The sequence below is a fragment of the Dermacentor andersoni genome, chromosome 3 (assembly GCF_023375885.2).
Source record: "Dermacentor andersoni chromosome 3, qqDerAnde1_hic_scaffold, whole genome shotgun sequence".
Taxonomy (NCBI): Eukaryota; Metazoa; Arthropoda; class Arachnida; order Ixodida; family Ixodidae; genus Dermacentor; species Dermacentor andersoni.
Genome location: NC_092816.1, coordinates 236,088,834 through 236,115,049, shown reverse-complemented (window position 1 = coordinate 236,115,049; position 26,216 = coordinate 236,088,834). Strand labels below are relative to the sequence as shown.

General features: G+C 47.3%; 1 protein-coding gene and 1 pseudogene across 4 annotated transcripts in view; both read left to right on the top strand.

Annotated features, from left to right (window-relative positions):
• The window catches only part of LOC126536989 (PHD finger protein 12), a 199,353-nt gene that overhangs the window by 34,910 nt on the left and 138,227 nt on the right, over window positions 1-26,216 (top strand). The window lies entirely within an intron of this gene.
• Window positions 726-4,797, top strand: LOC140216317 (uncharacterized; annotated as a pseudogene).

Genomic DNA, 26,216 nt, shown 5'->3' with positions numbered 1-26,216 from the left:
ACAGGCCAGCCCTGCAGTGTACAGGAGTTAGTGCTTTGAATGAGATTGGTTAATGAAAATGTGTAAAGACTTTGCTGAAAGAAAACTAGCAAGAACAAATGCTAATATACAATAAAAGGACAGAAATAAGAGTAAGTGCAAACAAGCATGGAAGCAGGCACGTATTCAAACACAAACGCGAAAACTAAGAAAAACTGAAATATAAAGAAATGTGGGAAATAAAAAAAATTGTCAAACGCAAGAAAACATACACACATTTACAAACAGACGCGGGTAGAGGTATTATAGGATCGGGTTCACAAGCTGCTGTGCCTACCTTCTCATATGGTTTTTTTAACCATTCTCTTAATACTGTCTTGGGAATTGTTAATTGCAACGTATCATGAGAATCGAAAAGCAGCTCGAAGCTATGTTGTGGGAAACCATATCGAGCGCTGGCAACACAACTTATGCGTGACTGTGCTATAGAGGCTAGAAGGTTATCCTAGTGTCGGGAGCGGGTGCCCTTTCCCGAAGCGCCGGAGAAACCAGTTTGGATGCTTGGCGGGGTAGTTCGAAGAGGGCGCTGCGCTCCTGTGGCGGGTTACTGACGCCAGCCGAAGGAATGCAGACACAAGTCGTCGTCAGTTTTGCGTAGCACGTGTACCGACGTAGTTCACTTTGTTGCAGCCTTTATTTTCGTTGACACCGTAGTGCCACGGCTTGGTGCGATGCAACGTTGAACTTTTGTGATAATGCCTTCAAAGAAAGAGAGGACATGTTTTGTTCCCCTTTGTAAGGGCGGTTACAAATCGTCTATAGAAAAGGTGTCGTTGTTCCGCGCTCCATCCGACCCTGTTCGCTTGAAGGCATGGGCAAGGAACATCAAGAGAGACAAGAAAGTGCTGAGTGAAACTTGTGTTGTGTGCTCTCTCCACTTCGACGAGCGGTTCATCCAAAGGAAGTTCAAGCACGTAATTAATGGCGACATTGTCAAGCTCGACCGTGAACGTCCGGCGCTTACTGAGGACGGCATTCCTACTATTTTTCCGGACGCACCACTTTATTTCACGAAGCAACTACCGAAAAAGAGAGCAGAAAGAAACGTGGCCAACAGCGATGCCCCGTCAGCGAAACGCAAGGCTCCGAACAACGACCAAGCTGAAGCCGTCGAAACACAGGCCTGCGCTGATGAAACGCCGCAATGACTGCGCCCGTTCGCAGAAAACGAATTACCGTCGGCATTCTGCAGCAAGATTTCGCTGCCATGTGATGCCACTGTTTTGTGCTTCGCGTGGCACACCGGCACGCAGCCCGGCGATGTCCGTGTCGTAAAACATGTTACTTTTTCGACGTCCACGGAAGCTGCTGCTACGCAGCAAAATTCTCATATTTGTACCGTGTTTTGCCGCGGCATTAAGACAGAAGAGTTCGGTGTAAACAACGAGTGCAATGCTGCCCAGGCATTGAAGAAGGTCGACGAACTACAACTTTGTCCAGGATGTGGTATTGACCCTCTCACCGGCGGTCAGTGCGTGCAGTTTGGTTCAGAGCACTTCGCAAAAAACTGCCGTGTGGTCAGCCCCGATGGAAAGCCCTGTTTGCACTGCAAGTATACCAGGAAACTTGTTAAAAACCAAATGTGTAGATTGAGTAAAAAGCGAACAAAGACAAATTTCAAGCGTCGCATGGCCAGGAAATCGCTTCAATTGTTCTGAACAAAGAAAAGACTGGCGCAAGCACAAAGGAGTGTAGAAGACCTTAGAACGATCAACCAGAATATTTCTTCTGCAACTTTGGACGAAAGAATCAAAGGTCTTCCTCCGAAGCAACGCCTCGCTGTGAAAGCGTGTTTTGAGGCGGCCACTAGAAAGTCAACGAGGGGCATGTTGTATGACAAAACATGGGTGTTGGAGTGCATACTCATGCGCATGTAAAGTCCCAAGCTTTATGAACATGTAAGAAGGCATGAGATACTTGCACTCCCCAGCAAGTCATGCCTAGACAAACACATGGCTGGATTTAAGAGCTCCTTTGGATTCAATGCTACTGTTTTTGAGGCCATGAAAAAGAAAACTGATGAAATGGATGCATGCAATTGCCACGGTGGCATTGTCTTCGATGAGATAAAGCTCTCGGAAAACATTAGTGTGAAAGCCTCTGGCAAGTTGAGCGGCTTCGTGGACCTCGGCCCATTTAGTGAGGACAATGATTCCACAGTGAGTGACCATGGACTCGTCGTAATGTACCAGCCCTTTCAGGGTAAGTGGCTCAGTTTAACGCATAATTTGTTTTCTCCTTTACCTGGCACACTAATTTTCAAGTGAGCTTTAAACTTAGTTGCATAACAGAAACTTCTTTTTTGGAGGAAAGTGGACCCAGATCCTTGGAGTTTTTGCTGCCAAGGGCAATGTGAAAGCTGGTGTTTTGTCGAAAATTCTTGTGGAGGCCACTATATTGGCCGAGAGGTCTGGTCCCTTTGTTCAGTACTGGACCAGTGACGGTGCCCCTTGGAATCTGTGGAAGCTGTTTGGCATTAAAGGCAGGCAGTTTGGGTCCTCGTATTTGTACTTGATCCTCTATTGCCTGATGAGCTGCTGTCATTACCACAATTCTCTTTACTTCCACAGCTTCCATGAAGGAAATAACGTGCAAAGTCCCCCATCCAGTTGACCCAGGAGGAAGCCTCCATTTTATTTCCGATTTTCCGCACTTGGTTAAATGTGTACGCAATGCTTTTGTAACTAAAGGTGTACAAATTCCAAGTGGTCATGCCAATGCAGATGTAATCAAAGAAGCATGGAAGAAGGACATGGATTCACTAACTCTTAAAATAATGCCACATATTACCCGCTCGCACATTCATCCAAATGCGTTTGAAAAAATGCGCGTGAACTTAGCCTTCCAGCTATTTAGCGAGGAGGTACTAAAGGGGCTCTTTTTCTATAAAGTTCATTTGGACAGGCACTTTAGAACAACTGAGCCGACAAAAGAGCTTGTGAAGCTTATGGAAAGGTTAATATTTATAATGACTTTGAGAACACCATCTAAAGGCCTCCGACCCAACTCTCCAAGTGCAAAGTTTCTTGAAGAGTTCATTGCATTCCTTTCAGAATGGGAAGATTATGCTGCCAAGCATGGTGGGGGATTCCTTAGCCCAGGAACTGCCCTTGGTCTGCGTGTGACCATAAAAAGCACTCTGTCCCTTTTAGACTACTTAAGTAGCTCACTAGGCTACAAGTACTTATTAACAGCTAATCTTAGTCAGGACAAAATTGAAAATATGTTTGGTGTCGACCACCCTTCACCTGAACAGTATTTAATTATAATAAACATTTTGTCATTCTACAGTCTGGCAAGGCCTCCTAAAAACGGGAACTCACCAGGAGACTTGGTAAGCGCACTCTTAAAGCCATCTGATGTTGGAAAACGAAAGGCTGACCACCTAACAAATTATTGATGAGCTATTGGATGATGCCAATTTGGAGTGTGCAGAATCTGTGTTGAAAACACAAGGCAAGCAGTTGGATCATGACAACTGTGTCGAAAAGCACAGTGACAGTAGATTAGTATATTATATAGCCGGCTATGTTGTCAGAAAGTCTTTAAAAATATTTCCATGCCCAGAGTGTGCCTCTTGCCATTGTATTTTGCCCCTACAAGCAGATTCTGATGTAAATTCTATACTAACCAGGCAGTTTGATCATGGGGGCTTGATCTACCCTTCCAAAGCTGTTGAGGAGCTTGTTTGTAAAGTTGAGGACACATTTACTGTGTATTTCAGCAGGAATCAGCTTCATGCTGAAAGCATGGTCTGCTTTTTGCATTTCCTTCAGGGAGCGAAGCTTAAAGAAGTGGGTTGCAGTGAGCATGGGCGATGTTTGACAACAAACATAATAAAGTTCTATGCACTGACGAGGCTGCACTTCTTTGCAAAAGCAAAGAACATGGAACGGAGCACACAAAGAGAAAAACAAGCTCCTGAAAATGAGGCGATGCCAGTAGAATGACAGTCACGAAAATGCTCCCTGCTTTTGTACATACCTACCTTCGTTCTGCAATAAAAAAAAAAAAAAAAAAACCTTGTAACATAGGTTTTGAAAGCGCTCCCCATACAGCGTTTTTGTGGACCATAGTGGGCAATTTTGTAAAGCTGCAATAAACTATATGCAATATATATGCACGGAATGCATTCAATTTTCTCTCCACGCTTGTGGGCTGCTTAGTGTCGCTGATCCCGTAGAAAAAAAAATATACCAACCCCATTTTATTACGGCCGCTTGCGTAGCTTCCGTCACTCTGGTTAAAATGGCAGCACAACAGGGACGAAGACAAGGCACATAGAAGCACATGACAAGTGCACCGTCTAGTTTCTGTGTGTCTTCATCTCTTACGCTGCCATCATAACCAGCTATGGGCGAACTAGCCCAAAACAAAGTTTTATTTCACCGCTCGTCACGATAAGCGTACTGGCCAATATTGTAAGGTTGACTAGCCCTCATAGATTATTGCGTGCCAGTTTTCTGAACTTGCAAATCGGCAGAAAGCGCCAGTCACTTGCGAGCGCCCGCTGCAAAGCGCGCCGGAGCCCGCAAGAGCAACCCGCCAGCGAGCGCTGGCGCCGTCTGCCGGAGCATAGCAAAGTATTTCACGTTGGCACGCGCCTCACGACACTAGGATAACCTTCTAGCCTCTATAACTGTGCCACAGCACGCATTCTACAGCTTGCGCGCGGTGAGCACTGATGGAAAGCAATCAATCGACGGTGCTACACAACGCTCGAACACCGCCGTTAGACGCTCGGCTATCTCACTGCTGACAACGATCGTTCACGCTAAGTTGACGGTGGCAAATCTTTGCATTGGAGGATTCTTTTAGCGAATAGTTTCTGTTGAGACGCTCGTAGGTTTGTTTCATGCGCGCACGCTTTTCTCACTTCTCCTGAGAATGGTTTTGCTCCATCACTTCACCCCGTCCGACGAGAAACGCAGCGACACAGTACACGAACACACCCGCCGCTGACAATAGGCACCAGACTTTGACAAACTTTTCTCGTCGTAACTTCACTCGGGAGCGAAATAAAAAAATTGGACGACGCTTAAGCTTCGCCTTCAAGAGTGGAACGCGATAGCATTATCGCACCCCGTTTGCACCGCCTACTCAAACGTGCTACGCCAGCCAAACATCGCGATCGGCACAGATAGCCGGGCCCCGACGCGCCATGAAGGCGGACGCGATCATGGGGCGAGGGGCGCGCCACGTGCACGACCTACTGTATACAGTAGGTCGTGGCCACGTGTTGGGGCATCGCCGTACATTGCGAGGAGGGGGTCTTCTGTGTTTGCTGCAAGATGGCTCTGCATGTGCGCAGAGCGCAAAAGAAATGTAGCGGAAACGTACTTCGCTACTCGTGAAACTGCGAATTCTGTAAGTTATATGGTCATAATTACCGATATACACCGCAGTATAACTTTCTACGGCACGTTTCTAAGGCAACACCGCATTCGCTAGAGGCGATTTTGTCCCGTTTCGAAGGAATGAACTCGTGGCTGAGTGGTAGCGTCTCCGTCTCACATTCCGCAGACCCTGGTTCGATTCCCACCAGCCCATCTTGCAAGATGTTTTTTATTTATGAAGTGCCTTCTGGAATTTATCGCTCACGGCCAACGCCGACACCGGCTTTTCTGGGACACGAGCTCCTTAACGCTGTCGCGTTAAATGACATGGAACAAACAGGCAGGATGTGTGTTTGCAGCAGTAATATTTCCGGCATGATATACAATCACAAACAGTCTGGGAATTCACTGTGACGAGGGGTTGATGGCACACAGCTGACGCGACTTGGCCCAGTTCGAAGCCCGTGCGGCCATCTTCTCCGACGGCGGGGTCACCGGCCAATCTGGCTCATGACGTCGGTCCAGAGTGCGCGCCCATTGGTGGATGGTCGTGTGCATCCGCCTCGGAGGAATAAACGCCCCCTTTTTTCTAAAGTTGTATCCGACTATAGAATGGAGGTAAAACAGCTTTGGCAATCATTGCAACATGGAGAGTTGGGATGCCACTGAGAGCGGAAGCATCAGAAGTTCACAGGAAAGCAGGGCCGCAATATTTACTACTATCATTCATAGTGTTGCACTCAGTGTTTGGTGAAATGGGGGGGAGCATGCTAATAGTAATGTAGAGCATGTGCCAGGACTAATGATGATACATGGCAGGGCGCCACTGCCAGGACAGGGCACATACACCAGACACAGCAACGTGCATCATCTTTTTTTTCTTGTCTGCTTTCAAGCACTCTGCCAGTGCAAATGAATGCGCAAAACGATACTTCAAACAAATGTTAAAGAAATAGCATAGTTGCAGCGTTGCGGCGACAGCAGATCGTGGCATCGTGCTTGTAGCACTAATGTGCACCCGCTGTGGTGGCTTAGCAGCTATAGGCAGGTTGCGAACGTAGTTCCCGCGCCTACTAGGGCGCCCCTCGAGGCGGCGAGCGCGGAACTGGCAGGATACGACCGGCCCGCTTGCGTTCGGAAAGCCTGTCTGTGCACTGTTTCGCGCGTAGCTGTTGCCTTTCCTGAGCAATGCCAAAGTGCAATCCGAGCTGTTGAGTAGTGGGCTGCAACAGCACGTACACCAACTCACGAGGAACAAAGTTTTACAGGTTTCCAAGCCGACCGTATGAAGCAGAACGGCGTCAACACTGGATAGCACTCGTCCGACGGCATAAGCTGTTTTATGTTCCGGCGTTATGCCAAGTGCGTTATAACGTTGAATTCTTTGCTTTTACAGCAATGATGGCAGCAACGGGACACCTGCAGTCAGTGGCGTAGCTACGTCGTCTGGCACCCGGGGCCCATATGTTTTCTGTCACCCCCCCACTGGCCCCGTTGCTACGCCACTGCCTGCAGTGCGTACGAGGATATGCAGCAAACAAAGTAGTTTGTTCCCACACCGTACCGCAGTAAAGCTGTGGAACTATTTCCCAATCCTCTCCCATTCAAACAGCGCTAGGGCTTGCAGCTGGCTGAGCTGGCATACACTTCTGCGCCCAGCATATCAACTAAGGGGCAGTTGAGATCACCAAAATTTTTGACAACGTGGTTTATTGGAACCTCCTTTGCACGTTCTGAAAAATTGCAACATAAAAGTATCGCACTTCCAGTAACTTGGGCGAAAATATTTTCCCAGTGTAGTCTAACACAACTGGTAAGTTCATCCCCCTTTTTTGTGTTTGGGGAGAGCAGCGTTAGAATACCTCTGGTAGGTCTTACGAGTCGTTCGTACGCCCCACGTTCTTGGATGAGATTTTTTGGATTCGTATTTGCCGTCCTGTATGTACAGGCAAACTACCGCGGCATTCTTGCACTTCCCTGCGATGCCAGCACGGCAATCGCAGTTCCCCGCTAGGATTTGTCTGCTGTCGCCGATCTTCAAGAATCAATGTCGCCTATAATTTCATGCGTCCACACCGTAGATAACGAAGTAACTTATGCTGAGCTTCACGCATCTCGCTGGTGCATTATTTTTCGTTTGCGGAATAAACCTAGCAGTCACTTCCAATCAGGCGAGTTCAACACTTCCCTCACGTCGTAGACGTGCCCCACTTCAAATAGATGACTTCCTTTCTCTAAATTCTTCTCACGAAAAAAGCTATGAAGATCTTGTAATTCCCGAAACCCGGCTAAAATTAATATCGGCACGCTGTTTCGCGCCATCGCTACCGTTTGACAGAGCGCCAAACACACAGCGCGAGCTGCTGACGCCGTGAGTAATCCTACCACATTCGCGCAACTATTCGTCAGATGGCGCTAGGGGTCGGAAAGACATGGCGCGCCGCCTAGCACTTGCAACGTGCCCATACTGTGCTCGCATTTCAACCCTCCACCCTCCACACTAATGGAGCATTTCTGCTTCAACAACCGGAGCCACTGGGAAGGAGAGACCCTCGGGCAGTTCGTTGCTGTGCTACGAGGGTTAGCGAGTGCCTGCGCCTTCGGATACCAACTGGACTCGCTCCGGGACCGTTTCGTCTGTGGCATCAATAACACCGCCATGCAGACGCGACTCCTGGAGCTTCCCGACCCCTCTCTGGACGCCGCCGTGAAGGCAGCGCTGGCAATGGAAGCTGCCGTCAAGGACGCCGGCGAGATTGCCTGTGTGACTGGCTCACCATCGGCGGAAGCAGTGGTCAACAAGTTGGTGACAAAGGGCAGTACCTGCGGCCGCTGTGGTGGTGCCCACTCCCCCTCAAAGTGCCAGTTCTCTCAAGCACAATGCTTCACGTGCGGGAAAACTGGGCACCTGGCACGGGTATGCGGAAGGGGGAGGACGAACAGCAAACAGCAGCAGCAGCCTGGTTCAAACCCAGGTACCACACAAGCTCGCGGCGGCCAGGGTAACCGTCTCACAAAATTACGCGGCAGGGACGTGCGGCAGCAGGCTCAAGTTCTTCCGCGGCCAGGCTCCACGTCGTGGCCGAGGACCTGTCGATTTTCGACATGTGCGACCTTGTACCGTCGTCTGCTGCCGTACATGCTGACCGTCGAAATCTGCAGGTGCCCCATTTCCATGGAGGTGGACACAGGGGCCAGCGTGTCAGTAATGGACGGGAAACTCTTCAAGCATACTTTTCCTGGCGTGTCCGTCGAGGCTTCAGGCGTGATGCTGCGCAGCTACTCCAGGCAGCTCTCCAAGGGTCAGGCACAGATCAGCGTTCGCTTTGGCGATAGGGAGGCAACCCTTCCCCTTTACTTAACCAAGGAGGTCGTCGCCGTCGCTGCTGGGCCGAAACTGGATTCATGCACTGGGCGTTCATCTTTCAGAGTACCAGGAAGCCAGCCTGCATGTGGTGAAAGACGTCCCCAGCCTCCTGACCAAGTTCAAGTCCCTCTTCCAGCCAGGGGTTGGCACTTTCGCCGGCACGACAGCTGCCATCTATGTACCTGAGGGAGCCCGGCCTCGTTTTTTCAAGCCTCACCCACTGCCGTTTGCCCTGAAGGGCAGGGTCACCCAGGAGCTGCAACAGTTACAGCGAGAGGGCATCCTGGTGCCCGTCAAGACGTCTGAATGAGCTGCTCCCATCGTACCAGTCCTCAAGCAAGACGGCAGTGTCAGGATCAGCGAGGATTTCATGGTTACCATCAACTCTGTCGCTACTGTCGAGAAGTACCCTGTTGCCCCTGATTGAAGATCTCTGGTCAGCGTTGTCCGGTGGACAGAAGTTCATCAAGCCCGACATCAGAGATGCTTACCAGCAGCTGGTGCTCCAGGATGCCTCCCAGAAGTATGTCACAATATCGACAACTTTGGGGCTCTTTCAGTACACGTGCTTACTGTTTGGCATGGCCTCAGCCCCAGCCATATTTCAGAGGGAGATTGACAACCCCTTCAGGGGCATGAGGCACGTGGTGGTGTACTTGGATGACATTCTGGTTACTGGCAGCGACGACAGGGACCACGTGCAGAACCTGCACAACGTCCTGGCACGGCTGCAGGACGCTGGTCTGAAGCTTAAGCTGGAAAAGTGCGTTTTCCTGGCCCCCAGTGTTGAGTACTTGGGACATGTTATTTCCCAGGCTGGCCTAGCCCCGGCTCCCCACAAAGTTGATGCTGTGCTTAAGGCGCCTAAGCCCCAGAACAAGGAGCTTCAGAGCTACCTCGGCCTCATCAACTTCTACAAGAGTTTCCTGCCAAACCTGTTGGACCATCTACAGCCACTCCATATTCTGCTTCGAGATGGCCAGCAATGGGTCTGGAAGAAGGAGCAGGGCCGGGCCTTTCAGCGCAGCAAGGAGCTAATCACCAAGGCTCCAGTGCTGGTACACTTCGATCCTGCCAAGCCTGTCGTCCTGATTGTAGATGTGTCACCATACGGTACTGGCACACCCGGACAAGGATGGCCAGGGACGCCCTGTTTCATTTGCTTCTCGTCGGCTTCTTGCTGCAGAGCAACGCTACAGCCAGCTGGACAAGGAAGGCCTGGCCTTCATGTTCAGTGTCGAACACTTCCACCAGTACCTGTGGGGCCGGAAGTTAGAGGCGGTCACATACAACAAGCCGCTGTTGGGGCTGCTGGGGCCTGACAAGGCAGTTCCCGTGCAGGCATCACCTTGAGTGGTACGCTAGGCCTTGAGGCTGGCAGCTTAGTTACCAGCTGGTTTACCGTCCGAGAAAGGACCTGGGACCTGCTGATGCCCTGAGCCGCCTGCCCCTGCCAGAGGTGCCTGATGCTGTTTCAGAACCTGCTGAAGTGTTCATGCTGGAGCATGCGTACCCGGAGGTGCTTTTCAGGTCTGTGGTATCACAAGCGACCAGCCGGGACCCAGTTGTGTCTCACGTGGTCAAGGCGGTGTCCCGTGGGAAGGAATTGGTTCAGCAGGCCTATAGCCACAAGGTCGCCGAGCTGAGCTTGCAGCAGGGCTGCCAACTGCGGGATAATGCGGTGATGATCCCACAGTCTCCGGTCCAGGGTCCTGCACTTGCTGCACACGGGTCATCCTGGCATTGAAAAGACTAAGATGGTGGCCTGGACCAGGACATCGCTCACATGGTGCAGAGCTGCCAAATTTGTCGGGAGCATCAGCGGGCCTCAGGCCATGTAGGAATCACCCCCTGGCCGTTCCCACAGAGACCCTGGTCCCGCCTGCATGTGAAGTTTGGGGGGGTGCTTCAAGGGCCATTACTTCCTGGTAGTAGCGGGCGCCTTTTCGAAGTGGGTGGAGGTTCTACCTGTCACCACTCCATCAGCAGGCATGACCATTGCAGCGCTATGACAGGTCTTTGCCGCCCAGGCGTTGCCGGATGTCATCGTGTCCGACAATGGTCCTGCTTTTGCCAGCACAGAGTACCTGGCCTGGCAGACGAAGAATGGAATCCACCGGATGATGGTTCCGCTGTACCACCTTGCTTCAAACGGTGCAGCTGAGCGGGTGGTGCAAATCATCAAGGACAAGCTCAAGAAAAGCCAGACTGGGGATTCCCGGATGCAGATTGCCCGGATACTGTGAAGCAGCTGAAGCGGCTGGCTGCTGACCAAGGGTGCCGTCCCGGGCCTTTGCCTGAGTCGGGAGCTCTAGTTTTTGCCAGGAACTTCCATCCTGGCTCACCCTGGTTCGCCGGACAGGTGGTGTCTCCTGCCAGTGCGTCATCCCTGCACGTCCACATGCCAGACAGGGCCACGTGGTACAGACACGCCGACCGTGTCATGCCTCACCTCGGGACCCAGCTAGCACCCTCGACTGCCACTTCAGAGTTCTAGCCCGCAGGAGGACTAGCGGCAGCACCAGTTGCTTCCAGTGGAGCACCACCCACCTCGGAGGCGGCAACCGTTGCCAGTGATGCGGCGCCCATGGCGCCAGTGCTGAGCCTGGCATCACTCACAAGGCCGACCACTGCGGACCCTCCGGATAGAGCGAGGCTGGCTCAGGCAGCACCCGGCGTTGCTACACCCGGCCCATCAACACCGGTGCCCAGGCGGAGTACTCGACGGCAGAGGCCACCAGACCGTTACTTGCCTGGGTAGGAAGCACCGTCGACCCGGCTAGGACGGCGGCAGAGCCTTATGCTCTGAACTTGGACATTTGTTTATTTTAGTTAACAAACAAACTGGAGGTAAGGGGGTGTAGCAAGCATGTGACGCCCTCTTGGGCATAATCTTCGTTGGCCCGCCAGGCTCGGTGGGCTGTCAGGCTCAGTAGGCAACAATGGTCATCGCACCGCAATAAACACTGATGAGCACAGCTGCTCGGCGGTCAGTCATCGTTCATCACCACCACGCTGTGGAGCGTCTCTCTAACGGAGGGTGCCTCAAGCCCTCCCTCGTTCACGAACCTGGATGGATTATGACATGGTGTTGTGCTGCTGAGCACGAAGTCGCGGGATCAAATCCCGGGCGCTGCATTCCGACATTAGGCGAAATGCAAAAATGCTTGTGTTCTGTGAATTGGGGGTACATTAAAGATCCCCAGGTTTTTGAAATTTCCGGAGCCCCTCACTATGGCATGCCTCATGATCAAATCATGGTTTTGGCACATAGAACCTCAGAACGGGGGGGGGGCAATAAGCACTAACATGCTTGAACCATGTGCGAAGATTGCTTTGCTGGCAAACTAAAGACGATGGTCTCGGACAACTGTGTCGTCGCAGCATGTCATGCCTTACAAAGGCGTGTGCCACAACAGTGCGCTGAGTAGATATGTACCTGGGGGTGATTAGTGATGCAAAACTATCGATAAATCCACTGTTGACAATATTGATGCCTTTATAAACTATTCATAGTGCTTTAAGTGGCAGTGCGCTGGTTTGCTAATGTTTGCTGTTGATAGAGCTATCAACATTCTTGCTGTTCTAGTGTTATCAAATATGTTACAATAACTATCAGTGACACTCAGTGCATGCATTTTTGCAGCAATTTTTTATTGCGAATAAAATAAAATGTTTGTCTCAGGTGCCAAATTTTAAGTATGGTTGTCACTTATTCTCTCTGAAAGCTAACACCATCAGATTGACAAAAGTTCCATCAGATTGACAAAATTAACTGTTTTCTTTATGTTCAAATCCAGAAGTACAATAAAATTTTTGCAGCTAAGTTGTGCAGATCTATAACAGCTTTCGTATTCACTTTAACTAAAGAGTTATCCATCTAACTTAATTATGTGTCAGCCAGGCAATCCATGAAACATGGCAACTTTGTTTTTCTTCAGTCTTCTCCTCCTTTTCAAGGTTATTAGAGGTGTGCGAATATTGGGAAATATCGAATACCAGTCTAATAATCATATTTTAGGTGTTCTTACTCGATTTGAAAATGAGGCATTCTGAACTTTCTTATATTCAAAGCAAATTGAATACATTGCTAGCCATGCAGGAGCAGACGTGATTCTTTGCTTCATTTTTTTCCATGACACCTGTGAATATGTGCCAGATTTAACATGCTCCAGTCACAACGCAATTAGCATGTGACATAAGCTTAGCCACTGAACAACAAAGCTTTGCAGCCAACCTCTTCGTTGCAAGGAATGCGGATTTGTAATGAGCAAAGGCACAACGAAAGCGAATGGGGGCATGGTACAAATTAGTTTAACTGCAAAAATATTGTTTTCTTTTTAAGAAGTCCAATGGTCTGATCCACTATGGCAGTGCCTGTCCATGTGGGCTCACTATGCAAATGAGCCCACTGCACACCCATCATGCTCTCATTACAACATCCTATCACAGAGCGTTGGCCGATGCATTGTCGTGGCATGCAGCAGTGTGCAACTCGGGACTTCTAGAGATCTGTGATGGGCGTTGCCATGATGCTTGCACTATGCATTGCACTGTGCTGGGGGATGCTACTCTAAGCATCTCCCAGGAGCATGTGTTCTTCATGTACCTGTATTTCACTCATATTGCCACATAGTAGTGACGGTGAAAAAAGCAGGAAAACTGTCACAGACGAAACTTGTGTTTTATTGGGCAAACCTTTGCCCACAAAAACAGGTTCAATTCAGTTCAATTTCAATTCAATTCAGTTTTATTTTTCATTGATAATAATTTGTACAAAGGAACTGTTGGGCCTGTAGCCAAAGGCGTAGTTGCAGCTACAATGTCATGCGCATATCTAGTTTTTAATGATACAACCTAATACAGTTAGGTGGACACATACAATTAAAACCATTAAAAAGAAGAACAGTGCATATCAATCAATGGTAATAAAACAGAACTGTCAGGAGAATACCTGCACATACACAATGAAAAACCGAGATAGCAAATTATACGTAGAAGTGACATATTTGCAAGGGTATGTGTTGAAGTGTTTAGGCTTTCTGAATAGATCCATGAGGAATTATCTTGCACAGTATCAAACAAGTGGAGAACCAGACTAACGAAAAATCACGTGCTTTTTGACAGGTATAGCTTTTTAACAGCAGACACGAAATTGTTGGCCATTTTTACCTCAAGAGGTACTGTATTCCAAATTTTAGCACCATGAAACTCAAGTAGTCGTTGGCCATACGTGTTACGAGTGATTGGTAGGTTAAAATTTATATTTGTTGTACCCCTTGTATTGCGATTAGGTGTAATAAACAGGCTTGGTGATAATGAGTGATTCCCACGTAAGATATTGTTAATCAAAATGGCAACTTTCATTTTGCATGCCAGAGATAATGGTAATATACCGAGACGACAGAACAGCATGTCAGTATTATCATGTGGGCTTGTGTATGTCATAATGCGCAAGGCCCTTTTCTGTAAGCGAAAGACGGGATCTATGTATGTTTTATATGTGCTAGACCATGATTCAGAACAGTATGTGATGTGACAGTGAAATATGGAAAAGTAAACAACTTTAAGTACGCTAAGGTCAAGATATTCCCTGCATTTTATTAATAAATAGCAAGCCGAAGCTAATTTCGCACATATACTAGATATATGTGGTCTCCAGTTCAAGTTGCAGTCCAATAATACCCCTAAATATTTTATGTGATCGAGCTGTTCTATTGTTCCACCTAGAAGGTGAATTTGCATGCCAATTGTGTCACCCCTGGAATAACGGGAGTTGAATACTATGTATTTTGTCTTATCTCTGTTTAGTGTTAATTTATTACAAGCAAACCAAGTTGATATGTTGGATAACTCGCTGTTTATAGTGTTCTGCAATATGCCAGGAGATTTACCCGAAAATAATAGCGTGGTATCGTTAGCGTACATGATACATTTTGATGACTTTAGTATTGTTGGGAGGTCATTTACATATAGCGAGAACAGTATGGGCCCCAAAACTGATCCTTGCGGAACTCCTGCGACTATAGTAGTATACTGGGAAACAAAGGAGCCAAATTTTACATATTGTTTTCGACCATTTAGGTAGCTTGAAAAGAGGTCCATTGTAATTTCGCTAAAACCATAAGTTCGTAATTTTTTTAGAAGTATGGAATGACAGACCGTGTCAAATGCTTTCTTTAAATCTAAAAATAATCCTATGGCAATCTCGTTTTTGTGTAGAGCTGTGTATATACTCTGGGTTAGTTCTAACACTGCTGATGACGTTGATCGATTGGCTCTAAATCCACGTTGGGAATCTGTTAGAAGCTTGTTTTCATTTAGGTAGTGCTTCAGTTGAGCCGCGATGACCTTTTCAAATACAGTATTTATTATGCTAAGCACAGAGATAGGCCGATAGCTTCCAGGGTCATTGACGTCGCCATTTTTATATATAGGAGAAACTCTTGCTATCTTTAATATGTCAGGGTATGTGCCTCGGCTTATACAGTTATTAATTATTTTAGTGAGTACTGGCACAAGAATATCCATATTGTCTTTCAATGCTTTTACAGTAATGCCATCGTAGCCAGTAGGTTTGTAGCAAGGCATGCCTAATATTATTGAGGTTATGGTATGCTCGTCCACTTGATCCAAGGAAAAACATGCATGGATGATGGGGCAATCGACATTGCTTTCAGTAACTGGAATACGCTCCGTTAGCTTTGGGCCAATGCTAGTAAAATACGCATTAAAAGTGTCGGCGCACTTGGCATCGACATGTTCAGGAGTGATCGGTTTTTTATTTGGTTTATCAGTTACTGCTTTTATAATTTCCCACATTTTTTTGGTATTGCCTTGTGCTTGTTTTATTAAGAATGCGTTGTATTCTTATTTCCGCCTCCGGATAACAGCTACTACGTGGTTACGAGATATTCGATAATTTCGCAAATAATAGGCGTTATCTCTATGTTTTTTCCATTTTTGGTACCACCAGTCCTTTTCTTTTATTGCTGTAAGTATGGTGTTATTCATCCACGGGCACAAAGGTTCCTCGTATTTGTTTTGTTTATATGTGGTACACTGAGATATCATGCGGGCTAATGCATTTGTAAAGTTTGCGCATTCGATATGAGCGTCACTGCTAAATTCATCTTGAAATTCCATTTCCTTAATTTTTTGCCGCAGTATTTTGTAATTAATCCTGCGATTTGCCAAGATGGTCTTTTTTGCAATGGTATTATTTGTGCTGTGTAATAACACAAAAATAGGGCAGTGGTCAGTGAGACTCGTATCGTATACGCCAGAATGTATGTTATCACTGTTACACAATGCATGGTCTATAGTTGTAGATGCACTTGGTGACAATCTAGTAGGTTCTTGGATTGTATTCTTAAAGTTGTATGACTCCAGTAGGTGCGTGTATTCACAATTCTTGTCATTGCTGATATCAATGTTAAAGTCGCCAACAATAGTGATGGTACCATAGCTCTTACTGCTTAGGGTGGAAAGGATAGATTCCAACGATTGATAAAAAACGGGCACAATGATAGCGGCGAACACAGTTGGTGATCATTGAAAATCTGATCAGTGGGTGAAGCACATCGGCTTTTATACATGAGTCATCAAAGGTTCTGGAGTAATCGCTGGTGCCCGCATGTCTTCCAGAAAGTACCATACAATTCGTGTCGCACATAAATGCAATCAGATGACACAAGGTTTGGTAACAACAGACAGTGGATAGAACTATCGATAACACTCGAGAAACTTCCGATACATGCAGGCGCACTCTGCCCTGAGCAATAACATTTGTTGGACGGTGAAATGCGGTCACCCGATAAAGACAAACAAGTGCACACATCAATACCCCCCTTTTAAAAAGGATAATCCCAATGCTGCAAACAAACACGAGAGCGAAACCAAAACCACACATAATAAGGATGAAGTAACAAAAGAATACAGTCAAAGCTCATTAGTATGTACCCGCTTAATGTGTAATTACGGTTTAAACATATTCTCCAAGATTCCCCCACCCAGCTCCCATATATTGGCTGACCGTGTAGGCCGTAGTTGCTCAATGCCCACTTAACGGTTAGTGCATACTATTTTCTTCTTTGTTCTACATGCACAGGCACAGAATGGGCAAAATTGCATGTGCGCAGACGTTCGATTTTCGAGTTGCGACACCCAGACGACAGCTGCTAGCGATAGTGACGTTAAAACATAGTCACTATGACGTATTTCCTGCTCATACAGTTGTTGGGCGCCGGCACGTGCAGTACTTTGCTTGCGTTATCAATGCACCTTGCGGCGTTCGTGTCACCGCAGTGTCGTCGTTTTTACTGGCTGGATTAATAACATCGACAATGACACCGGGCTGCGTGGAGATGAGCAAGTGGCACATTGCTTACGCATACTTAGATTACTCCCAGAGGAGTTCTTGCGTGATTATTTTTTCTTCATTCCGCTAGTGTGTTTGTGGTCGGGGTATTGTTGTGGTCTTCAACGGTCTCTGCTGCGGTGTCTCGTGTTTGTTATTGAGACGTCGATGTCAATGTTGCTTCATCCGCGGAGTTCTTGGATAGCGACAATGTTGTCACCGTCGCACGTCGCCCATCTTCAAGCGACAGTGATGACAGCAACGATGTGGAATGGACGATGGCCCTTCATTATTTAACGTAGCGTGTGCTTTGAGCGTCATGCAAGCTTTCGCAGAGAAGCGGGGCCTTGTGGACACACTCACTCGCGGCCTTATCGAGTTCGAAGATGTCATGGCAAGGCCACCATGGCGGCAACTGAAGATTGCAAATTTTTTGCTGCCTACCCACAAATAAAGCCTGTCTGAGTTTGTGTTTGAGAGCATCGTAATGTAGTTCTTTTCCAGCTGGTAAGCAGCTTCTAAACTGGAATTGGCAGTTAATTCATACATAATTTAGTGCATACCTAAACGTTGTTCCCGGCCAACTACGTATTAACGAGGTTTGACTGTAACAAAGAAACTAAGTCCCTATGTTTTTCAGCAGGCATAGAAAGGCTTGAGATTCACCACGTGGAAGACTTCAGATCGTGCACGGGTCCACTGTGATTTCAAAATGCCGTCTGGTGCAACCTCATAGCCCAGTGTGCCATTGCGTCGGACGATCTTGTAGAGTCTGAAATAGTTCCTCACTAAGTCCTCGTTGGCGTATTGTATTCAAGATCCAAACGCGGTCACTGAGCTGGTACTAGACATCATGTCAATGAAGGTTGTAGTGTCAGCTGTCAGTCATCTGCTGGTTCTTGAATGCTGCCGTCTGTCGTGACAATGATCGCCCAGTTGGAGATCCTTCGCAGACGAGGCAGCGATATCTGCACTCAGAAACTCCTCCATTGAAGCACCACCTATTTTATTGCCAGTAGCGACATGTTCCCACAGTTTAGCAATGTCAGCGGTTGCCACCGTGTTGTTTTCGCACATGGGGATTTTGCCTTAGCGCACAACGCCCGCCGTTTCCGTTCATCGGCACAGTCACTGGTTCTAGCCTTCATGATCATGGCACTAGCGACTTTCAAAATCGTGCATATCATCGACTGCGCGAGTCTTGCAAAATTGGCAGCTTCATCCCAAGCGACACAGCTTTGCGCTTTGTCAGCGCACAGACCAGCTGACCGCTGCTATCGCGGCACTTTTCTATGGTCCCTAGAATATTCTAGGGACAATAGCATTTCCGCGCTCCCTGAGGAAGAGAGGGAGATGGTAGAAAGGGAGTGCAGGCACGATTCGCTTCTTGCTTTCTCTCTCTCTCTCTGCACGCTTGCTGGCAATGCAGACGCAGAGCAGCTGGCGCCATGTTGTGGCAAGCCACGCTAACTTGCGATGCTCTGAATTGGCGCGCTTACGGGACACGTTGCGCAGTAATGGTGGCGGATATGAACTCGTTTAGGCAAACTATTCGTCCCGTCTCGGTTAAGGGGAACTTAGCGAAGCAAATTTCACGATTATTCTGCATGGAAAACGCCACAGAAATGGGAGAATTTCGACCTGTAAGCAACAAACATGGGGCCGTCACTACCAGGCCGAGATTACCGAGATTGTCAGAAGCCTCTGGTCGGCTAGAATGAGTCTCGCACTGTAGAACAGAAGCTGCAGAAGTGTGGATGAATTGCTTCAAGCCATCAAAGCCTATGAAAATGTTACAGAAAGCCACGAAAAACAATTCCCATCGGCACAGAGATTCGGCAGCCGAAGCCGACTGAGCAGTGGCAACCACCTATTTCCTTTGTCAACACAAGTAGACGATGCTGTACGCAGCAGTACTGTGCAAGAAGGAGTGCGACGTGTGGACGGAGTACATTGTTACAACTGCCAAAAAATGAGCCACCTGTCGCGTCAGTGTTCTGAGCCACGGCACCCACTTCACTGCACGAAGTGTAACTGTGACAGGCACAGCACGAAATTTTGTCCGAATCAGGGCCGCTCAGACAATGTGACCAATATTGTACGCACCATGCCTTCAAAAAAGGTGCACAAAAGCGTTTGCATTGACGGCGAATGGATGGTCGCTCTTCTCGGTACGGGTGTCGATGTGAGCTTGATCAAGCTGACACGTGCCATGCAGCTGAACAGGGAGCTTACGGCGTCTCCCGGAGAAGCCATACGCGGAGTCGCTGGACACCAGTCATCCCTCGGCGAGATAGAATTCAAGGTGCACGTCGATGATGTTGAACTTCCTGCTGTCCACTTCTACATATGTAGTCAGCGACGACGCGTTTGTTGGACTGGACGTCATCATTGACACAGATGTGATTGACTTGCTCGATCTGCTCCTGGTTCGTAGAGATGGGCGTACCCATTTCCTGAGCCAAAGGCAAGCACAAGAGCTGACAGGTATTGTGACAGAATTGGAAAGACCGAGAGAGGTCATCAAGTCAAGTGTTGCGAAAGCGTTGAGGCTGCCCCTCGGACGATTCTGGCGGTGTCGGGAACGCCTTCTTTTGATGAACCTGATGTTTTCAGTAGCCTGGTTGCGAACTACAGCACTGTCAAGTTGCACATGAAGCAAGGTCAAATACTCACGCATCACTCCTTGCAACATGCCAGAGCAAGTTTTACTGACCGTCAATGAGGAGGCCCGTACGCTGCAATTAATAAGCCGAGGTGACATTAACATTGCTCGGTCGTCTATGGGGAGGAGAAAACACAGCCCTGCACATTGCTTAACAAGCATAATAATTGTTACACAGTACAAATCGAACAACTGGGGTGCACCGCCATCGCTGAGAAGGAAATCGTCGAGCTCCCTCCAAGCAAGCCCGTTTCCCAGCCACCACACTTTAGTTCTTACCACCACGGGCGGGCATTGAAAGAGATTACAGATAAGTTGTTACCTAATGGATTAATCTGTAATAGTACTTCTGAGTACTGCAACCCTGTTCTCCTGGTGTTAACAGCGCAAAACATAGACGAAACACGAGACGAGAGGACGACACCACAAGCGCTGACTTTCAATAATGTTTATTTGAAAGAAACACGGCTTCTTATACCATTGCGCACACGTGTCACAGACACGTGATCGCACATCATGCGAAACATGCACTTTTTCTTTTTTTTTTGCACTCAAGATGGTGATTGTATGCGCGAAAGCTCGAGTTCTTTTTTTGTCAGTTGCAAAGATGGCGTTCTAACGCATTGATCACGAAGTCTGGTAATCTCGGCTGCCTCAATTATCTCCCGCACCAGCTGGTCACTGTGTCTCTTCAGCACTTCACAGCGTCTGAATTCTGCAGTGCAAGCTTTTGAGGGGCAATCCCTGACATGAATGTTGTTGAAAGTTGTTGAAATAAACGTTGAAAGTCAGCACTTGTGGTGTCATCCTCTCGTCGCGTGTCTCATCTACGTTTTGCGCTGTTAACACCAGGATGGAAAACCAACAAGCCCAAGCTGCTATTCTAACCCTTTTCTCGCGTGGAAGAAAGGATGGTGCATACAAGAGGGTGATCGACTACTGCCACCTCCGTGGCCAGAAAGAGTTAAGGACACAGGACAGCCCACGAAGACGTAACCTAAACACAGCCAGAGGCCCGTACATTGTTACAGAGGTGCTGCCTGCAGTCAGATACCGCATCTCGAACCTATGAATATCGAAGTGATCGACACGGCCAGACTACCGTATTTGCATGACTGCAAGTCGACCTGTTTTTTTAATTTGAAAACCTGAAGTGGGGGGGGGGGGGGGGGGGTTGACTTACAATCGAAACCAAGACATGGCACCACCAGAAAAGTGAGACCAACGAGATATCAGGGGAGCTACAATGTAGTTGCCATTTTATGTTTGCTGTATGACCCTACCCATAGTTTTCGCTATCCCGCGCGTTTGTTCACTTTTCGGGAGGGTTTTTCAACATTTTTTGGAGTTTTACGGCACACAAAACACCCATGGGGGGTGTCGATAGTCTATTGAAGTACCGCTGTTCCATTTGCGGCGACACCATAGAATAAAGACACAACTTTAGAGAAGGGAAACTGTACCTTCCGCAGTGGTACGAAAATAAGCAGCGGCAGCGCATGGAACTTAGCGGCGGGGGACGCCAGATGGCGATGCTTAACACGGAAGCGGAAACGCAGTTTCTGTTTTTTTTTCTAGAGCAATATTCAATATGGCCGCTTCTCGCCGCTAGCGTGCGCTGGTACGCGCTGTGCTGGCTATGCATTCTATGGCTCTGCGGCATGCCTTGTGGTGGCTGCCACGTAGCTGGTGCGCTCTAATTGCCAGGAGACCAAAGAGCCTCTACTGACGCCCATACAAACAAGACAAGTGAGTGAACTGAACGTGCGACTTCATTGGCAGAAGAAAAGCAGTGTCCCTGTACGTTCTCATGCAACAACAAAAATAAAATTTGCATGTCGAGATACGCTGGAATAATAACGCGAGCTCCTACTTCGTTGTCGGACCTGCGCAGAGATACCCTGCGCAGATTGCGACTACGCATACATCGGTGAATCGGGCAACTTCAAACAGAGACTGAGGCAGCATCAGAAAGATGTCGAAAAGAAACGTACAGTGTCGAATGCCCTTGCCGAACACACGGATGCAACGGGCCACAATATCGACTGGGATCGCTCGAGAATTATCGGCCAAGAAAGAAACCAAAAATCGCGTCTGTATCTGGAATCACTGGAGATACAAAAAACACGTCACACGCTTAATCGAAATGAGGGAACCCTCCCCCCGTCATACACGCGCTGCTTACGTCACGTTCTAAAGCATACATAAGCTTCCATGAACCTTCCGTCATCCCATTGTGAACAAGGCTTCCGTAGTGAAGCTGAAACGTCTTTTAGATTGATTCATTTTTTAGCTCTTCAATGTTGGTCGGTGTCCTTCGTTTTATTTCTTCAATGCTTCATCCCGACCAGACGGGCTTTCATCGAACCCTCGATTTCATACCTGTTTTAACAATATATCGATTATAACAATGAGAAGCTGCTGCACCGTCGATTTTTTTATGTTTTCCATGGTGAAATAATCCGCTTACTACAATGCCCCGATGCCGCATTATTGGTTATAACGATGAAGTCTGGCCGCTGGTTGTTCGGGCCGAAAGGTAGTGAAATGTGAAATTCTTGAAAAGAAAATAAAACAAGAAACTCGAGCCACTGCACAATGAGCCGCTGCCGCCACACACTCATTTTCCAGCCTTCTCCGCGCGACTCTCTCCCGTCATCCTTCCACCCCTCCGAGCACAAATGGGCTACGCCCATCGGTTTATGCCACCCCACCCTCCGAAACACGAAGGGACCACACCAACTGCACCGCAAGCAGATTGCTTGGATGTTGCTCGCTATCTCTTCATTCACCGCAGTTATGCGGACAGCTTAATCACTCACGTTCGTCTTTGTTGATTGCATCGAAGTCGTCCCTGGCCACGCGGTGTCTCACCTTCACTTGACTTGCCACCGAAACGAAAAATGGCTGATCCGCCTGATGATCATCGGCAACGCACGACGTTGTCGGTGAAAATAAAGTGCACAGTTATAGATTTGGAAACTAAGTGCTTCTAACCGAAGAGCCGATTGTCAAGAACGTGCTTGTATCAGATAGCGACGGTGACGATGGCAGCGGTGACGCGGTAGGGTAGGCTGTATCAACATTGTCCTCACAGGAGGCTTGGCGGACGACTCAGTCCCTCCGGGGCTTCGTTTTCGTGAGGAACCTTTCGCTGCACTACGTGGAGTACTTGGATGCCTTGGAGAAAGATGTTGGCAAGCTTCGCGTAAAGCATGCATGGCTGACGGACATAGACTTTTCTCGTGCAAGCCAGTGAGAAGTACGTGGTGAGATGCTTGTGGTGATCTCCCCTCAGCGTTTCTTCTGGATTTCTCCAGCTGACAGGCTGCTGCGGCAGCCTTCTCGCAGTTTTTAAAAGGCCCCTTTCGAGGCCACCAAAGCGATGCCTCAGTGGTGCTCGCTTGCCACCCGTGACACCTCTTTGCGGTTGTTATAGCAGTGCCATTCTTTAGCGTCGACAGCCACGGCTTGTTACACGCGATCGGAGCGCCCAGGAACCAGTTAAACGAGTGAACACAATCAGCAGCTGGGCAGAAGAAGGTGGTGGGGAGGGGCGCTAGCCTCCCTGCCTGTATAGTTTTCTCACATCAGCTCTGCCATCCCCCCATTTTGATTTTTTCATGCAAACCGGTTATAACAATTATCGGTTATAAGAATGGAATTTTCATGGCACTTGAATATTGTTATAAGTGGGTTCGACTGTAGTCGTATCGTAGGCGTATAAAACGCAGTGAGCCATGTTTATAATGTCAGGAAGATCATTGATGTAAAGTAGAAAAGTAATGGACCAAATAATGGAGCCTTGGGGCACCCCTTGGTTTTAGTAGCGGAGAAAGAGCCTGAAATATACATATACTGAAATGTAAACCAAATTGGCAGGGCTTCAGTAAATTAAGTTTTTGCAGGTATTCGTGAAGGATAAATAATTTTTCGATAACTTTACTAAGGGAAGCGAATACAGATGGGACGGCAGTTGGAAATTGACAGTCTATCGCCCTTTTTATATATCGGAAGAACTTTAGCTACTTTTAGAGAATTAGGGAAAATGCCCTCCATGAACGCAAGATTTATAATTACAGAAAGTGGTTCGCAAATGACATCGACTACAACTTTTAAGTGCCGTGATGAAATTTTATCTATACCGGGGCTGGTCTCTATGATTTTTTACTGCAATCGACACATCAACAGGGGTCATGCGAAAAAGAAAAAAGGAGTGGTTAAAAAGATTTAGGTTGTAATGTCAAGTGTTATGTCTTTGCCTGAACATTCCGAAAAAGTAGTCACTGAAAGCATCAGCAACACTGGCAGGGCTACTAATTGTAATGTCATTATATATTACTTTCTGCAAAGATGACCCCTGTGGTGATTGATTTAAGAAATTATTTAATAGCTGCCATTGTCTATTAGAACTGTTGAGACATAAGATAATTGATTTTGGTAATATTTTTTCTTAGCATTTTCAGCAAACATGAAAGAGTGCTGGAATATTTCTCATAGTGCAAAGCTAAAGCAGCATTAAATGGTTGCCTTTTAACTTTTCTGTAGAGGTTATCTTTCTTCCTCATACTTTTTAGCAATCCCTGTGATAACAATGGATTTTGGAGATATTTGTATCTCTTTTTACATTTTATTGTTGTTCACTGGTCCACAGCTTTGAGAAAAATAAAGAAATCTTGTTGAAGGCCTGATCTGCATCACATAATAATGTAATGCTAGGCCAAACAGTAGTAGTTATGGAATTAAAGGATAATTCCTGATCAAATGTGAAAATAACATGAGTAAGTATTCTAAAGGGGTTCACCACATTGAATGCAAGCGATATGGGGTAATGATCAGTCATGTTCACGCCGATTACTCCAGCATAGGGAGAAGGCAAGAAATTACAAAGCACAAGTTTCAACAATGAAGCACCACCAGAAAAAGGACATCTAATGGGACATGAGATGACAGAGTCAAAACCATACCCACTGAAACAATCAGAATATTCTGTGTAGAGGGCATTTTCATTATTCAGCAAGTTAATGTTGATTTCACCAACTAAGAGAACACATTTACTTTGAGATTAAAACTTATGCGAAATGGTGTCCAGGCCTGAAATGAAATCCCTCACGTTGAGGAGGGAGAGTGGTAAATGCACCCCGAAATAATGTTAATATCATTAAAAAAAGAATGATCTAACTCAATCTATACGGATTCACAATGTATGACGTCTAAAGAATGATCTTGTTGGCGGTTGTAGGGTAGATCTGGGGCAATAAAGATTGCCGAGCCACCATAACTACCTGACGAACGGTGGCAGTACTCAGCTTCGTAAGATGACCGGCCGAAAAGGTTCCCCTCATACATGGAGAACCAAGTTTCAGAGATGCAAACAATTGAGAAGGAATGAGCAAGTGAACTTATAAAGTTATTTATATTATCTGAATTTTTGTGTTGGCTTCGTGTGTTAAAATGAGCCAGCAAACGATTACTTTCAGCTAACATATGCTTTGCCTCTTCAAGAGATAGCAGGGATATAAAAAAAGGATGGAAGTGAAGAAAGTGTTGGAACAAAAATGAACACCAGTGGCTAAGTAAAGCTGCTTAGGTCATTTTCTTTGACAGTACAATATACCCTGCCATCACTACATTTGCGGACCTTGATATTGCAGTTGTCTGTCCACAGAAATTGCCATTTGTGTGCTTTTTTCAGTGTAAGGGCCTTGGTAAACAATCTTTTGAAGGTGATCATTCACATAAATTGCCCTAGCACAGCTACAGGAGGAGCCAACATCACAAGTGCTCGGACAGGCCTTGCATGCTTTACGGACAAAGTTGTTTTTCTTGTCCTGGCAACAAAACCTCACGGCAATGTTCTTTTCATCTCATTTAGTTGCGACGCGATGGATTGTGTCAGAGTCGCTGGGCTTGAGAACACATTGGATAGCTTCACCCATCTGCTTCACAATGGCCGTACAATCCTCTCCCTGAGTGGCTGGTACGCCCTTAATTTCTACATTATTTAGCCACAAATACTGCTTGAGTTCCGCTACTCTCCTGGTTAGCGCCTCATTTTGCACAACCAGTTCCTTGTTGGTGTCAATTCATCCTGTTTCACCTTGATAGAGTCAAAACTGTCACACAGAAATCGCACATTCTCACCTAGGGACGTATGTTACCCGAGGCCTTCCTGAGCTAACTTCTCCTTAATTTTAGCTGTTAAATCGTTAGTGAAAGTTCCAAGACTATAGCGAAGCAATGACTCAAGCAAATCAATTTTTTTTTGCGAGGAATGAAATTCGATGACCCTACCACGCATTTATACCGTTTGTCTAAAGTCTGATGGCGTGAATCAAGCGTGACTGTCCTGAGAAAATCGCCAGGGAAACACCAGCTTGCATTGACCCGGCGTGTTGGCAGCCTGACTCGACGCTGGCAACACTCGGATTTTTCGTGTTTTTCGCAAGT